Raw genomic sequence first — 15,966 nt, 5'->3', positions numbered from 1 at the left:
TATCTGTAACGATAGATACCATAAAAGGTCACTGGCGGGGGTGGAGGGATAGAAAGTAAATACATTATGATATCAGATAAGAAAGCAGTGTTTTTTTAACCTTCAAGATAATAATAATTTTTTTAAAGACAGTATAAGAAAGTAGGTGAAGAGTAGGAACTATCAGTACAATACAATACAGAAACACAGATGAAGAATAGACATGGCAAAATGCACCCTGCCTTACTATCAAAGACATGGATATTAGAAGAACAAGATCTTATTATTTCTTACCAGTATGCTTCCATAAATATTTAAAAGACTTATCCCGAGGTTAGACAAAAATGTGGGGGAAATAAGCTATTGTTTGGGGGAGTCAGGGCATCTTTCCACTTGGTACTGCTGCTTCATGGCATCTGCCAGGGAATAACATGCACAGGCACACAAACGCTTGTCCCAAGATAATCCTTGTAGCAATATTTGTAAAAGTGAAAAATTAGCAGCTAACTAGCAGCCATTAATGTTTGAGTAGTTAAATAAAGTAAAGTACATATATTTTTGGAATATTATATAGTCATCAAAAAGAACTAATAAAATCTTTCTACGTATTGAAGATTTAAAGGACATATTAAGTGAAAAAAGCAAGTTGTAAATTCAAAGGGATGCATGCACCTCTATGTTTATAGCAGCATTATTTACAAGAGCCAAGATATGGAAGCAGCCCCCTGTCCATCAATGAAATATTACTCAGCCATAAAAAAGAATGAAATCCTGCATTTGTAACACATGGATAGAGCTAGAGAATATAATGTTAAGTAAAATAAGTCAGAGAAAGAGAAATACCATATGATTTCATTTGTATGTGGAATTTAAGAAGCAAAACAAGCAAACAAAGGGAAAACAGAGAGAGAGAAAGAAACAGACTTTTAACTCTAGAGAACACAGGATATTCACCAGAGGGGATATGGGTAGGGGATGGGCCTTAAGGAGGGCACTTGTGATGAAAATGGGTGTTGTATAAAAGTGATGAATCACTATAATGTACACCTGAAACTAACACAACCCTGTGTGTTAACTAATTGGAATTAAAATAAAAATCTAACAAAGAGAAAAAAGCAAGTTGTAGAACAGTAAGTACCAAGGTAATAAATTAAGTAAAACATACATCTGCATAACATTACCTTATGTAATTTATGTATTTATAAGTGAATGGAAAATTATGAAAAGAAAAAAATCACATTGAGACAATGACAGCTCTCATCTACATTGTCCCAAGTTCTGGTTTTAAGATTAAGATACATTAATCTGGTAATGCTGGTCAAATATATAGAAGGGAATGCAGACCAGACTGAGGATCTGTTTTGGAGTGAAAGCCAATAAGAATTGCTAATGAGGTGGGTAGGGGATGAGAGAATGGGAGAGATTATTGGAGACTTCTAGATTTATGGCTTGTACAAATGACTAAATGGTGTTATACTCCACAGAGATGGGAAAGCAAGTGGGAGGGAAGCAGGTTTCCAGAAGAAAACTGGGAGTTTCATTCTGCAGTTGGTGTTGAGATGACTGTTAGACCCAGAAGGGAAGATGGTCGGGTAAGCATTGTGTCTATGAATCTGTAGCTTGAGACAAGGGGGCTCAGGTAGAAATATAAATTTGAAAGTCCTCATTTTTATCTATTTACTTACAGACTAAGTAAATGAGGAACAAACCTGCAAGGATATTGAATGAGTCATTCTATCAATTTACTGTCCTACTCCCTGGCCAAGACTGATTCTGTGTTTATTCCCTTTGCATTAACCCTTGTCTTGCTCTTCTGCTCTTCACTAGTTCACCCTGGAGTGAGACTCTTCTATAAGGTTCCCTTGCTGAGCTATTAGTAGCTCCCATGTTTTTATATCTGGTCTCAGCACTGAACATTTCCTCCATATAGGAAGCAGCTGGCGGCTCATATTCATAACTCCAAAATCAAAATCCTTTGCCCCAAACTCTTCACCCAGTAACTACTTCCCAAAGTCACAGGATTGCATTTTGTTTTGCTTTTCCCCATGCATAAATTCACTGGAGAGGTCTCATCTGTTTTGGTTAATTTGATCTTTTAGCCCTGATAAAAATCTTCCTTTGCCCCAGAATTCAGCTTTTGTATTCATTGTCTCACCACAGATGTGGTCAGTGCTTTATTATTATTATTATTATTATTATTATTATTATTACATCCCACAAAAATAAGCCCAATAAAGAATCTTAAACTAAAGGTATCTAGTCTGGTCCCAATATTTGGGTGATGTTAACCCTTAAAAGCATAGTTTAAAATTGCTGGTTCACCTCCACATGCTTCAGATAATTCGGACTCCGGCTCTGAAACTGTTCTTTTGGATGAATTTATTCCCCGAAGTTTTATTCTCTGGAGTTCTGGGGCTTTTGTTTCTTTTAGAATAAGGTGATATCCTCCTTTACTTTTCAGAATTATCTTAGGAAAGAAGAATTCTTTTCCCTACCCCACAACCTCCATCCCAAGAGAACAAATGAGAGAAAGACCAATTTCCATCATCTCAAAAGCAGAATATTAAGGGGAAAGATTGAAAGCTAATCTGAGGGAGTTAGAGTGCGAGGTCCTTATTCCTTTCCAGTAGATTCCCTTAAGCTTTTCAGAATTTTCTGCATTGCCCTGTATTGCTCCAGGAGGTAAATGATTACCTCAAAACCTTTAGCCTTTATGTTACTTAATGGGAAGATTGTTTTGGGTGAGTGGTTTAATTTGTAACTTTTATTAATTGACTGGTAGACCAAGCTCATTAGACCTTCCTCAGGTTCCATGGCCAACTGAGGTCACTTTTCATCTTGCCTAATCTCCCCACTAGAATCAGTGTTCCTGCTTGTAGGATCCGGATACCCCATATCCCCTGTTTGCAATGCTGTTCACTATGTTCCTCATTAGGGTAGGGTATGTCATGTCCCCTTTGAGTCCTGTCTCCACCAGGACCATTTAGTAGAAGTAGGTTCTTCACAGGGCAAAGACTTAATATCCATTTTGGTTGACTCAAATGACTTTTGTGGTTTTCTGATGATAGCTATTGGACAAAGACCATTGAGCTTTCTGGGAAAATTCACAACCTGTGATTCTGCTCCCTTCCGTAACAGAACATTTCAGAAGACTCACATATACTTGTGTTCCATCCCCTTGGCTCCAGTTCTTTCTTGAGCCTACTTGAGACAAGAAGGCCCTTGGCAAAGCCATCAATGACTCCCATTCTGGTAAATCCGGTGGCCAGTTCCAAGGCTTTATCTGGTAAGGCTGACAGCTTTCTGTCACTCATTCCTTCCCTGGATTGTTTCACTTGATAGTCACCCATGATTCAGGCCTGATTTTCCTCATGCCTTATTGGGTCCTCCTTCTGAATCCCTTTAGCAGGTCCTCATGTTTTCTGTAACTTCTCATGTTGGTATGCCCAGGACTGTGGCCTTGAATTTCTTCCTTATTCAGACTCACTCCCAAGGTGAGCCTACAGTCTCTTTTCTTTACCTGCTCTTCCTCTGACTTCTTCCTGAGCCAGAACTTCAGCTCTTCAGCCTTTCAGCCACCCTCATCTTTCCTTGAGTATCCAGGGGTCATCTCAGTCTTCACATGAAGGACTCCTAAACCCCCTCCATTACTACCCTTGTCCCAGGCTCCCCATCTTGGCTGATGGCATCACCATTTCACCAGTTAATATTGCCCCAAACCTTGGAGTCTTCATTAATTAGTCTGCTAATTAGTCTTTCCCTCAGTGAGTGTTGAATCCACCAGCATGTTCTATCAGCTCTGCCTTCAGACCTTTTCCCAAGTCCCATTGCTTTTCATTTCCTCCATTCCTAATGCAATCACCTGCCCCTGGGGTAAATAAAGTAGACTCTTACCGGCTCCACTGTTTGTCCTCTCTCTTTCAGCTCATCTCCCCACAGTAGAATGTTGAAAATGTAAATACATATATTATAATTTACATAAATATGTAAATCCACTACTTACTGGTTTAAAGTCTTCCAAAGCCTTCTCAGTGAAATTAGGACAAAATGGACAAAATAGACCAAATTTCATCTCTTTAAGGTGCTTCCAGACTTCACAACTTGGCCCTGCTCCCTGCTGACTCTACTCCATCCACTCTCCCTTTGCCTCCCCCTGAAAGTCGTTCCTGCCTTGGGGCCTTTACACTTACAGTTCTACCAAAATGCCCAAATCCCCAAGTTGATTTCAAATGTCTCATGATGTTATTTAAAAAGTAAAACATGGGGCAGCCCAGGTGGCTCAGCAGTTTAGCTCCTGCCTTTGGCCCTGGAGTCCCAGGATCAAGTTGAGTTCCCTGCATGGGGCCTGCTTCTCCTCCTTCTGTCTGTGTCTCTGCCTCTCTCTTTCTGTGTCTCTCATGAATAAATAAATAAAAATCTTAAAAATAAATAAATAAAAATAAAAAGTAAAACACTTGAAAATATTTTTTCCAAGAAACCTCTAATATGATGTTTGGATAGTAATCCCAGAAGATTATTAAGAGGGGGAAAAAAGGTTGAAGAATGCAACTCCAAACAAAAATCTAAAGAAATAGGTTCAAAAAACATGAATGCAAATTTGTAACCTGGGTAGGATGGATGCATGGAACAGTTAGTTGAGAACACTGAAAAGTGAATAGTAGCAGACAGGTTAGAGAAGAAGACCAGATTTGAGCAAAGAATTTTACTTACGTTATTTTACTTGTAATAAACTATAAAAATTACAAACCATAGGTAAAGTTTCTAAATTTCTATGTCCTAGATTTCTCTACCATTAATGGCTATAAAAACAAAAACCTCATTTTTGTGCTTTCCTTGGAATTACACATTTCTGGCTGTTGACCAATTAAAAAAAGTAGGCCTATGCCTTGTCTTTTTTTCCTTTTTCTCTGTCTTGACTGTAGGTGTAAGGTCTGAAAGTGTAGCACTGTGGGAAGACCATAAGATAGCAAGAATATGGATAAAGCCAATAAACTGATAGATTTTATCAGTCAGGATTGGGATGAGGTAAGAAATGGCCCCAAAATCTCAGTTACTTATAACAACAAAAGTTTATGTGATGTTGGTGATTCATGTCCATTGTATGCTGGCTGTAGCTGTGCATCATGTTTTCCTGACTCTAGGACTCAGTTTTATGAACGAGGTTTTATCTGGAACATGGCTTGTCTCTGGCAGAACTAAAAATAAATCATGATGAACTGGGTGCTGGCTTAAAAAAAGTTTTACAGGTTTTGCCTGGATGTCAGTTCTACTCACATTTCATGGGACAAAGCAAGTCATGTGGCCAAGCCCAGGAGAACCAAGGTAGAGAAATATAATCCTTTCCAAAGGAAGGCCAGGGAATATTTTTGAAAACTAATACAGCCTATCACAGTCCAGGCTTCTGTTAAACTGTGTTCAGTGAACTCTCCTTTCTGCACACAAAATATACTTTCTTCCTTCCTAAGACAGCCTACTCAAAAGTCTCATTTAACCAGACAGCCAGGCCTGATGCTCAAGATTCTTTTTTTTTTTTTAATTTCATTTATTTATTCATGAGAGACACACAGAGAGAGAGGCAGAGACACAGGCAGAGGGAGAAGCAGGCTCTACGCAGGGTGCCCGACGTGAGACTTGATTCCAGGTCCCCAGGATCACAACCTGGGCCGAAGGCGGTGCTAAACCACTGAGCCACCCGGGCTGCCCCGATGTTCAAGATTCTTCTGATATTATCTCATCCATCAGAATGTGGCTTCTTGTTCCAGAAACCCATAGATTAACGAGATGCCTTCTGCTCTACACCTACCCACTGTCTAAGCTAGAACATGGGTAAGGCAACTGCAAACAGAGTGAACACACAGTAGTAGCTAGTTCAAAGAAATCTGAAATCACATAGGTAGCTATTTCAAGAGATGGCACATAGTCCCTAATGATCCTTCTGTACCTGGGAGGTACAGCAGTACTCCCAAAACATCTTTCTTCATGGCTCTTGGCTTTACCCTCTGGTTGGTTCATCCTTTTCTGTCATCCTCTTTGGCCATATTTGAAGAGTCCTTATAGACTGAGCAGATTTCTTGGCCCACCTCTGACAATAAAAAAATGAGTGATTCTCAAGTGACACTTTAACCTATGATCACTCACAGCCCCTTTAAAGCCTTTTTTATCCAGGTTGGTAGCTCTTTGATATTCTATCACTCAGAATGTTAATCAGTTTTCTTGTATATTTAGTTCTGATGAGGGAACAGAAGGCTAGATGAGGACAAAGCAGAAGCTTACACCCCATAAACGACCCACCCCACCTAGGTGGGATGTGTGTGAAATTCCTCAGGCACTCCTGGCTGCCCTAAAGCTAAGGGAAAGGAAGAACAAATTGGTAATTTATCGAGTTTATAGTCCTATAGACATGAGTCTCCCTCAGTTTACAAAATGTTTTAGTGATTTACAAGAAAAAAAGCATTCTTATCAATAACCTAACTTCCAAAAGGAAACTCCCAACTATCTTAATGTTAATGCTTTACTAGAGGGAAAAACAACCTTAATTTGACAATGACAAGGACCCCAGTATCTTGTAGGTCCTCTTAAGCATACAAAAGAGCCTCTTGAAAACCTCTCTTTTCGGAGGGGAACTGAGTGGGAAAAATTAGAGAGGGAGACAAACCATGAGAGACTCCTAACTCTGGGAAACAAACAAAGGGCTGTGGAAGGGGAGGTGGGGGTGAGGGTGGGGGGTGTTGGGGTAACTGAGTGACGGGCACTGAGGAGGGCACTTGATGGGATGAGCACTGGGTGTTATACTATATGTTGACAAATCGAATTTAAATAAAAATAAAATAAAATAAAGAAAACCTCTCTTCCTCCCCCAACTCCAAGGTATATAATCAGCCACCCCTCACAAACTTGGGGCAGCAGCTCTTCCTGCCTGCAGGTCCTGTCCCTGTGCTTTCATAAAACCACCATTGGTTTTATGATGTCTCAAGAATTCTTCCTTGCTTGTTGGCCCCAGACTTCATCCCCCCAAACCTCACCTGTATTCCAAAACTTATCAGTTACACATGCCAACAGCCATACCCATAACTCCTCTTGACATGTGATTCTCAATGTAATCTCTCCTTCCCTCCCCCCTTCTTTTAACCCTCTCTTCTCCTCCTACCTCCCGATTTTGGATATTACACTATTACACTTCAATAGGAAAGCCATCACCTTAGTTTCATTTTCTTGGGCCATTTTGCCAACTAAAGTTATTTACAGGACATTATCTTGGTCCACTGAGGGATTTTTTTGAAATGGTCACACCTTGATTTGGTAGTTGCAGAAGGCCAAGCTTAAAAAGGACTTTCTTACCTAAATAATTTCTCTATTTTACCTTTTCAGTGTTGCAGTTGAGAATTTTTAGTTTCTCCCTCAGTTTCTTTCATTCCCATTTGCAAACTGGCTGATGGCTTTTCAGATTGTCCTCTTTGTAATTCTGTCAAACGTAGTCAGGAGCAAATCACATAGTTTGCATTTGTTTTGCCAAAAACTTCACCAGAAATAATAGGCTTGATAGGGAAATTGCCTGTAAATTATCATAAGAGAAAATTTCTAAATGTTTCACGAGTGCAAATTAGGGACAACTGTCCTATTAAACCTTAATAACAGTTTCTTTTTCCCCATCCCATCCCTGAAGCCAATGCCAAAAACTGGTTATGCGTGTTTTTGTTTTCAATCATCCTAGGCTACGCTCTGCACTAAATTCCGTGTTGGTTAGGAGAGGTGCAGTTATGCTGTGCTAACAAGTGGAACCTTCGTCCATGATGTCTTATTTCATTCTCCATGTTACATGTGTAGCACAGACTGGCAGCATCTCTGTTCCACATTATCTTCATGCTGAGGCCAGGCTGATGGGCAGCCTCCATCTGAAATATTGCCAGTCTGGTGGCAGAAGAAAGAGAGTACGTGGAAAAATGTACAGCTGGAAATTAAACCTGTTATTTCTGCTCAAATTACATTGATCAAGGCAAGTCACATGATCCAGGTGGACAGCATATGGCAGAGAAGTACAATCCTTCCTCCAAGGAAGGCCGCTAAGTATCTGTGAACCATCATGTATTCTACACAGGAGTAGAATAGAAAAATAGAAAAAGCCTATTTCCCTCTGGCTTCGTTGAGCTACTGAATTAATATTCAGCTCTGTGCAACCTCAGGAAGATGACAGGACAATAACAACAAAGAAGCCTTGGGGTAGAACTGCCTGTCTCACCTCCTCAGGTCCTTCTGAACCACAGTGGCAAGAATTGGAGATAGGGACCCCTGGGGATGCTGTCGGGAACTCTCTGAAGCTTCACATTTTTCCTCAGAGAGGCCAGCCAGCCCTACCAGTCATTGATTCTATTGCTTTCAGCTGCAGTTACCATTGGCCTGCTCTGGGGAATGGACTTGGCCCTTCTTAAATGTTAGACCTTTGTCAGCTGGCACAGAAGCCGCATCAGACAAGGACACTGGAGAGACATTATGGAGGAGAAGCATTTGCTTAGTGGGTGTGGCTGCCCACGCCCGCTCCCCAAGCTCCAGGACCACCTTGGGCTTCTGCAGAGAGGTGTGGAACCTCTGTAGCTGCCTGTCTTCTGAACTGGCTCCCTCAGGGCACAGCTGCCTGCAGGCCACGAGCAGACCCTTCCCAGTGAGGAGCATTCCCTCACACCCCAGAGCCTGGATTTCCAGCCAGTCCTGCAGGTACAACGCTCCAGAAGCTTCTTTGCAGTCCACTGAGCTCCACATGCCCCATCACTGGTGAGGTCTGGATCTCCATCCCTAGTACTTCCTTTCAGCCTGAAGGGTGGCAGTGGGCCTTTTCCTCTGCTCCTCGAAGCTCTGTGACTTAGAGTTCTCTTCTTTCTCACTAGCCATCTTCTCCTTTCTCCAGGCTGTTGAGTTAATAATTCTTCATATTAAACTTTGCTCATTCAGTTTACTTTGTGGTTTCTCTCTCCTGACTGGATGGACTGATATAGCTGTAGACTTGTCTTTTTTTGTATTATTGAATATTGAACCATTTGGATCATAGTTTGCTCATTATTTCCTGTTATCCCAGAGTCCCAGAGTGGATATCTAATCTTTAAGGCAGGAAATACATTGATCAGCATTGACCAATTTTGAGCATGTTCCTCATTAAGTTGACTATACTATTATGTTTTCTACATAAATAAAAATGAAATATGTTTTTGTGTAATTCATCTGTGATTCCATTTTCTTTTCATATTTTCCATAATTTTTCTACCTTTTTTTTGAAGGGAAAAACCCCCACAGCTAACACACACACACACACACACAGAGATACATACACACAGAAATACATACACATACACACAGAAAGGGAGAGAGAACACCTACTTCAAAGAACAAGTGACTTTCATAAGTGATCATTCTTAGCTATCAAATGATGTCATTTCTTCTAATCTTAGGTTAATCTTCTTAAGAAGCTGTAGACTTTTCCCATTACTACACATTTTTGTTATATGTGCCCCAAATCTCCATAACTTTTGGGTAAATGTGATAATTTGTTGGGTATGTGGATTCCATTGTTTTATCTCATAGCCTCATAGTTAAAAAAGAGTATTTTGTGTTTGTTTTCTCATAGAAATGTCTTTGACTGCTTTGCTAAAATGGTCATTTTTGTTTTGTTTTGTTTTTAGATGTTTATATACTGTGCAATAAGTAAATTACCTAGAGAATTCCTTGATTAATGTTTCTAAATAAATCACAAAATGTCATCAAATAGTGATGGTGATATAAAGATTTAGTGTTGCAGCCCATCTCTCCTGGAAACAGTATGATATTTTGTCATCAAACATCATATTGGACTTCAGGTTGAGATATATTTGGCCCATATGTTATGAATACTACTAGTCTTGTTTTACTAAGTGCTTTTTTCAGTGAAATAAGTAATAACTAGGCACAGATGCCCTTTGAGCAAATTTTGAATTTAACACTTTTTGGGTCTTGGTTTTTTGGTTGTTGTTTTTTTTTTTACAAATGTTACATTTGATTTGAAAGCAAAAGCCCTGTTAAAATCTATGGTTTTTTAATTTATGTTTTTAAAATTTAACAATAAATAGTTAATAAAATAACATATAAAAAGTGAATAAGAGGACTGGGAAGGAGATATTTGATCATGAATTTTTAGGTTAAATATAATTTTTTGGTTTACTACTTGAAATCTCCATGTAAATTTCATACATTATACATATATATACAATTTGTTTTCTGGAAAAAAATAGACTAATTTATCAAGTCAATATTAAAGTCATATCCAAAAATATAGCCCCCCTTCATTGAACAGCAGACTTCATGACATTGTTTTGGAAGGCAATGAAATAAGTGATTTATTTGTGTGCAACTCAAGATATAAAATGACTTGTGAAGATAAGTAGGGTATTCTGAGGGACTGTAGCATTCATGTGAAAAACAATGAGCAAACACTTTCAGAAACAATGTTAAAGTAAAACAACTCCAAAATTTATGAATATTCTTCTACCAAATATAGAAACTTTTTTCAAGTTTTTATTGAAATTCCAGTTAGTTAACCTACATGCAATATAGTGATTAAACACTTCCATATAACAGCTGGTGCACTTACTCCTTTATCCCCATCACCTATCTCACCCATCCCCCTCCCACTTCCCCTCTGGTAACCATTAGTTTGTTCTCTAGAGTTAAGAGTCTGTTTCTTCATTTGCCCTCTCTTTTTTTTCTCTATGCTCATTTGTTTTGTTTCTAAAATTCCACATGTGAGTGAAATCACACGGTATTTGTCTTTCTCTAACTTATTTTGCTTAGCATTATACTCTCTAGCTTCCATACATGTTGTTGCAAACGGAAAGATTTCATTCTTTTTGATGGCTGAGTAATATTCCATTATCTATATCTATCACATCTTCTTTATCCATTCATCAGTCAATGGACATTTGGGCTCTTTACATAATTTGGCTATTGTCAATAATGTTGCTATAGGCCTCAGGGGGCATGTATCTCTTCAAATTAGTATTTTACTTTCTTTGGGTAAATACCTAGTAGTGCAATTTCTGGATGGTGGGGTAGTTCTGTTTTTAACTCTGACACTGTTGGTGGAAATGCGACTGGTGCAGCCACTCTGGAAAACAGTATGGAGGTTTCCCAAATGTTAGTTCTGAAAGAATTGAGAAGTTTTGTACCTGCTGGTCTTAGATATCACTCTTGCCCCGACCATTCTGCTCCCTAGTCACTGCCCTCTCAAATGAGATTATGTCAGAGAAACTATTGTCATGTAACTGTATTTTAAGTAAAAATTTTAAATTTTTAATGAAATTGATTCTTTTTGAAAGAGCAAAAAATAAAATCTCATTAAGGAAAAATATCAGAAATTTGGCATATATTATGTGATTTTATATTCACTGTAGCCGTAGGACCAAGTGTAGTAAACTGTAATCACACTAGTCACCTGTGATTTCATTATACCTCTTAACCACTTGTAGGGTTTTGCTTTTTCTCTGCTTTGGCTTCTCTTCAAATCACTTATCTTTTACTTTTTTTTCCAATAGGAAGAAAGTACATTTTATTTACATAAATCTGAGACCATTTAAATATAAGATTCTCTCTCAGACTTGATGACCAATATATCAAAATTACAAGATAACGTTACGTTCTAATATTTACCCAGAACAAAACAGTCCTATAATTCTCTTGACTGCTATCTCAAGAGCCATAGGCCAGAGCAAAATTAATTTTTATGGTGAAGAATAATGAATAAAATGGGAATAAGGACCAGCTCTAGGTTCTCAATACTATTGGTGATGAATTGAAAGGAAGTATTATGGTTAGGCATTATAAGTCCCCTATTATATATTTCCCCATGTTAATATATACTAAATTCCTTGAAAGGTTACTCCTGACTAGAATATACTTGGAGAAATGATACAGCCTTGGAGGTAAGGCAGTACTGGTCATGTACTACCTCACCTAGTGTGGTAATCAGCTTCTAAGACAGTGATGCTCCTTTGGTGATCAGGTTGTAATAGATAATACAGTTTCTTTTAGTCAGAAAGCATCAGAACATAGCAACTGTCTAATTCCCAGCAACAGGCTTCCCTGTACCACCTTGTGGGGTACTCTGCCATGAGGCAATTGAGCTAAGACTAAAAGTTTACATGCTTCCTTCCATTGCTTGCTAATCCCATCACCATGTAAGCCCAGGTCCTTACATCATTGAAAGAAAAGCCCTAAAATAAGGTTTCCCCACCCAGCCACTATTGGCTACATATTTATTTTTCTTTCTCAAACACTGTGTTGTTATCATGATGCCAAAAACAACTGTATTTTGCTCTCTTACCCTAGGATAGCTCCACAAATGCCCTAACCAAAAAACATGGCCAGTGCTGTTCAAGACCCCATTGGGTGGGCTGTTCTCCCTACCTGCCAGAGGTGCCAAGGTAGGTCACTTCCTACTCTCATCCTCTGCAACCATGGGCATCAGGAGTTCCTCTGTTGGTGATAATTCTCAGTGGACTACTTTGGGATGCCTTTGTCATTCAAATCAAGGATTGTTTTTAGAGTACTGTGAGTATATAAAATAAAAGTAGTGATAAATGAAAGTATCTCTTTATATTGGCAGTGCTGCTGAGAATCAGACATTTGCTATGTTCTGATGCTTTCTGACTAAAAGAAGCTGCATTATCTATTATAACCTGATTGCCAAAGGAGCGTTGCCATCTCAGAAGCTGACTACCACACTAGGTATACAGTTAAATCATGGGAGAGTATGATTGTCTTAGCGTTGGCCATGGTTAAATGCCATACTTAATCATTTTTGTCTAATATTCCACAACAAAGACATAAGGTGGTGACAAGAACTGTTTTTCACAGGTTCTTGACATTAATGACAATAAAACTATTATTTCACTATTGAACATATGATGTTAGACTTTTTTAATCCATTCAGTAATAATTTTTAATATTTATCCCATTATCCTCAGTTTATTAAGAGTGTTTAAAGTACCTATAGTGAGCATTTTCAGATGTGTTTTTAGTAACCATTGTTATGAATATAGTGCTGTAGCAATATTGACTTACTAATTTGGTCAATCACTTTTATGGATGTACCAGTATTGAATCATCTTTGTGTTCTGGGGCAGAACCGGAATCATGTGAGGCAGTCCTCAAGGCCTCTAGCTGCAGATAAACTACTTAAACATCATCAGAAACTAAAGTGTTGTCAAAAGATCTAAGTTTGCAAAATACAAGCTGTGATTAACTATGTCTTCTTTGTTTATAATGCCTCTGAATCACACAGTTCCTTTGATAAGATCTGATGCATCTTCTTGTTGAATTTATTATTTACAGATGTGATAAACACTCGAATTCACCAGGTTGATTACAATTAATTCTACTTATTTTTAGGATTGCAAAATATGCTCATGAGTACTCCCCTCTGTCTTTTAGTCAAACATGTGAATTTATTTCCAGGCATGTCTTTCAGCTCTTCTGAAGCAACCTTGTGCAATGGCACTGTTTCTAGAAAGACTCTAAGGATTTGTTAACTGGAATGGATATGGGAGAGACAGTTTCTCAAACAAAGGAGGAGCTCTAAGGAGAAAAACCTATAAATGCTCCCATGGTGATGCAGGAGAGCTTGGTCCTTGTCTCACAGAGTCAAAGAATGAATCTCGTGGACAACCGAGAGTGAGTAAAATGCTAGAAGCTTATTAAGCAGAAATATAGAGAAAGCTCTCAGAAGTGAGAGGGATCCCCAGCAGGGTTGCCACTGAGGGCTTTTATGGTCTGTCTTTTATTGGAAACTGACCAGGGAACTTGGCAAATTTCTTATCAATATCAGGGTGGATATTTAGAACAAACATGGAGGACTTTTAACTATCATAATAAACAAGATGTTTCTGCAAATATCATGAGCATAAACAAGGTTTTCCATTCTCTCAGGTTAATATCTCCTCTATAACATTTCTCTACATCTGGGATTTTTGTGATGACTTAGTAGCCATTAAAAGGGGATACTCCCTAACATTTTGGAGCTAGGGAGCTAGGTTTATTTTTTTCTGTTTTTAAGGTCTTAATCTCTGTTTTCTTGGGATGGGTAGGAGCCTGACTCTGGGCCTTTCCCTTATCTTTCCCTGCCTAGCCCCATCTGCCCCAAAATCATTCCTACATCAATGGTGCCCATGCATTTCGGTCTTTAAGATTTTTCTACTGTAAGACCAGAGTATTGTGAGCACTGAGTCAGTCCTTTTTGGAAAGGGGCCATATCATCTGTTTTCACTACTTAAATTATTGTTATTCCATAGGTCTGAGATACAAGGATTTGGAGCCTGGGAAAAGCCTTCAATTTAGAAAAGTCTATAATGGGAATAATGAGCAGACTTTATTTCCAATCTATTTTCTTTAGTGCAGGGAGAAGGAGTTCTTCCCTCCTCTCAGGAAACAAATTACGATTTGAAGCCAAAGAACAAGTGAGTGTTAAAAGTATTCTTTTGCCTCTCCTTGTTCTGTCACTGTGCATTTCATTTAGGGGCCACTCTCAAATGTATGGTTTTGTCAATTTTAATAGTAAAACAGCCACCTGTTTTACCAGAAAAAATGGGTTAATTTGGGAATAGAGAGGAATTGTAGTTTGGGACACACAAACTGTGGCAAACCATAGGCAAGTCCAGAGATCAAAGGAGAGGAACATTACTGGGTAGAGAAAAGGAGGAGGCTGAAAGGGGCTGCTTTAAAGGAAAGCCCATTGGAGGAAAGTGAGAGTTCAGGGTGGTGATAGTTTTTCATTCGCTGAGTTGTGGTCTTTTCTTATTGGCTGAGCTTGTTGCTGGGCGAAGAGAAAGTCTTCCTTTCTCCTGCTGGTGTAGTAAAATATGCTTCTTCGTTTTGGGAATGCAACAGAGCAGAAAAGCTAGACATGAGAGTTCCTCCTTCTGGCTTCCAGACTCCATTTTTAAATGAGGTTTCCTTTCATATTTTAGACAGGGATGTGCTGGTAAATATTTAATGACTGGCTTTACGAGAAAAATAAGTGCCCCACACATATATATATGTGTGTTAATAAAATTCATGATACTGCTTGAAGGTTGATGAAAAAATGTCTATTAAATACTTCTTTACATAGTTTTAAAAATAAATTTTAAGCTAAAATGCTTCCTTGATTTTCAGGTTAGATATATAACTTCAAATGAGTTGCTATTTCTTGCAAAGTCTACTATCCATTTTTATAATTTTATTGCTAACAAGAGTGTCACAAAATCAAAATACAAATAATTGCTTGACTACTATCCACTTCATCACAGAAGTCACTCACACCACTGATCAATGAGCTTAGTGCTGACATAAATGTTGGATATTTTCTTTTATTTCTTTTTTAAAAATTTCACCAAATCAGAAAAATGTATGTCAGAATATTACTCAGATGTCAATGACATGAGCTTCCTGAGTCAGATAGTTTTTGAATACTGGAAGAATTTTTTTTCTTAATATTTAATTTATTTGTTCATGAGAGACACACAGAGAGAGGCAGAGACATAGGCAGAGGGAGAAGCAGGCGCCTCGAGGGGAGCCCAATGTGGGACTTGATCCCAGTACTCCAGGCCCTCGCCCTAAGCCAAAGGCAGATGCCAAACACTGAGCCACCCAGGCCCCCCCGGAAGAATATTTTTAAAATATTTTGAGCTATATATAGTATAATAGCTATGATACATCCCACTCTTAGGTTTAATCCATGCTGTCTCCAAGATGTTCTAGATAATCAACAAAATCTTGTAGTTGGATAGTCAACAAAACAGTAAGTAAAGTCCTGATTTATAGCATTCATTGATTCCCATGGTGTAAAAAATGCTACAAGGCTGATTTCTAGCTACTAGCTACTGGAATCAGAGTTGGAAAGAGATATGCAACAGCATGCCATTAAATGGCACTCTATCATTCAGATAGAATTGGTGAAAATAGCTTTAGAAGCAGAGATAATAGTAAATGTTG

At 38.6% G+C, this 15,966-nt stretch overlaps 1 protein-coding gene across 1 annotated transcript in view; it reads left to right on the top strand.

Moving 5' to 3' along the window:
• SLC17A1 (solute carrier family 17 member 1) overlaps nt 1-12,891 on the top strand; it is a 77,263-nt gene extending 64,372 nt beyond the window's left edge. The window contains exons 13-14 of the transcript XR_004812320.2: nt 12,325-12,419; nt 12,602-12,891. The gene's annotated coding sequence lies outside the window, so the exon portion shown is untranslated. The remainder of the gene's footprint in view (nt 1-12,324; nt 12,420-12,601) is intronic.
• Nucleotides 12,892-15,966: the final 3,075 nt, after the last annotated feature.

Source organism: Canis lupus, chromosome 35, assembly GCF_003254725.2.
Source record: "Canis lupus dingo isolate Sandy chromosome 35, ASM325472v2, whole genome shotgun sequence".
NCBI lineage: Eukaryota > Metazoa > Chordata > Mammalia > Carnivora > Canidae > Canis > Canis lupus.
The sequence above is the reverse complement of the archived record's forward strand: the minus strand, read 5'-3'. Positions and strand labels throughout refer to the sequence as shown.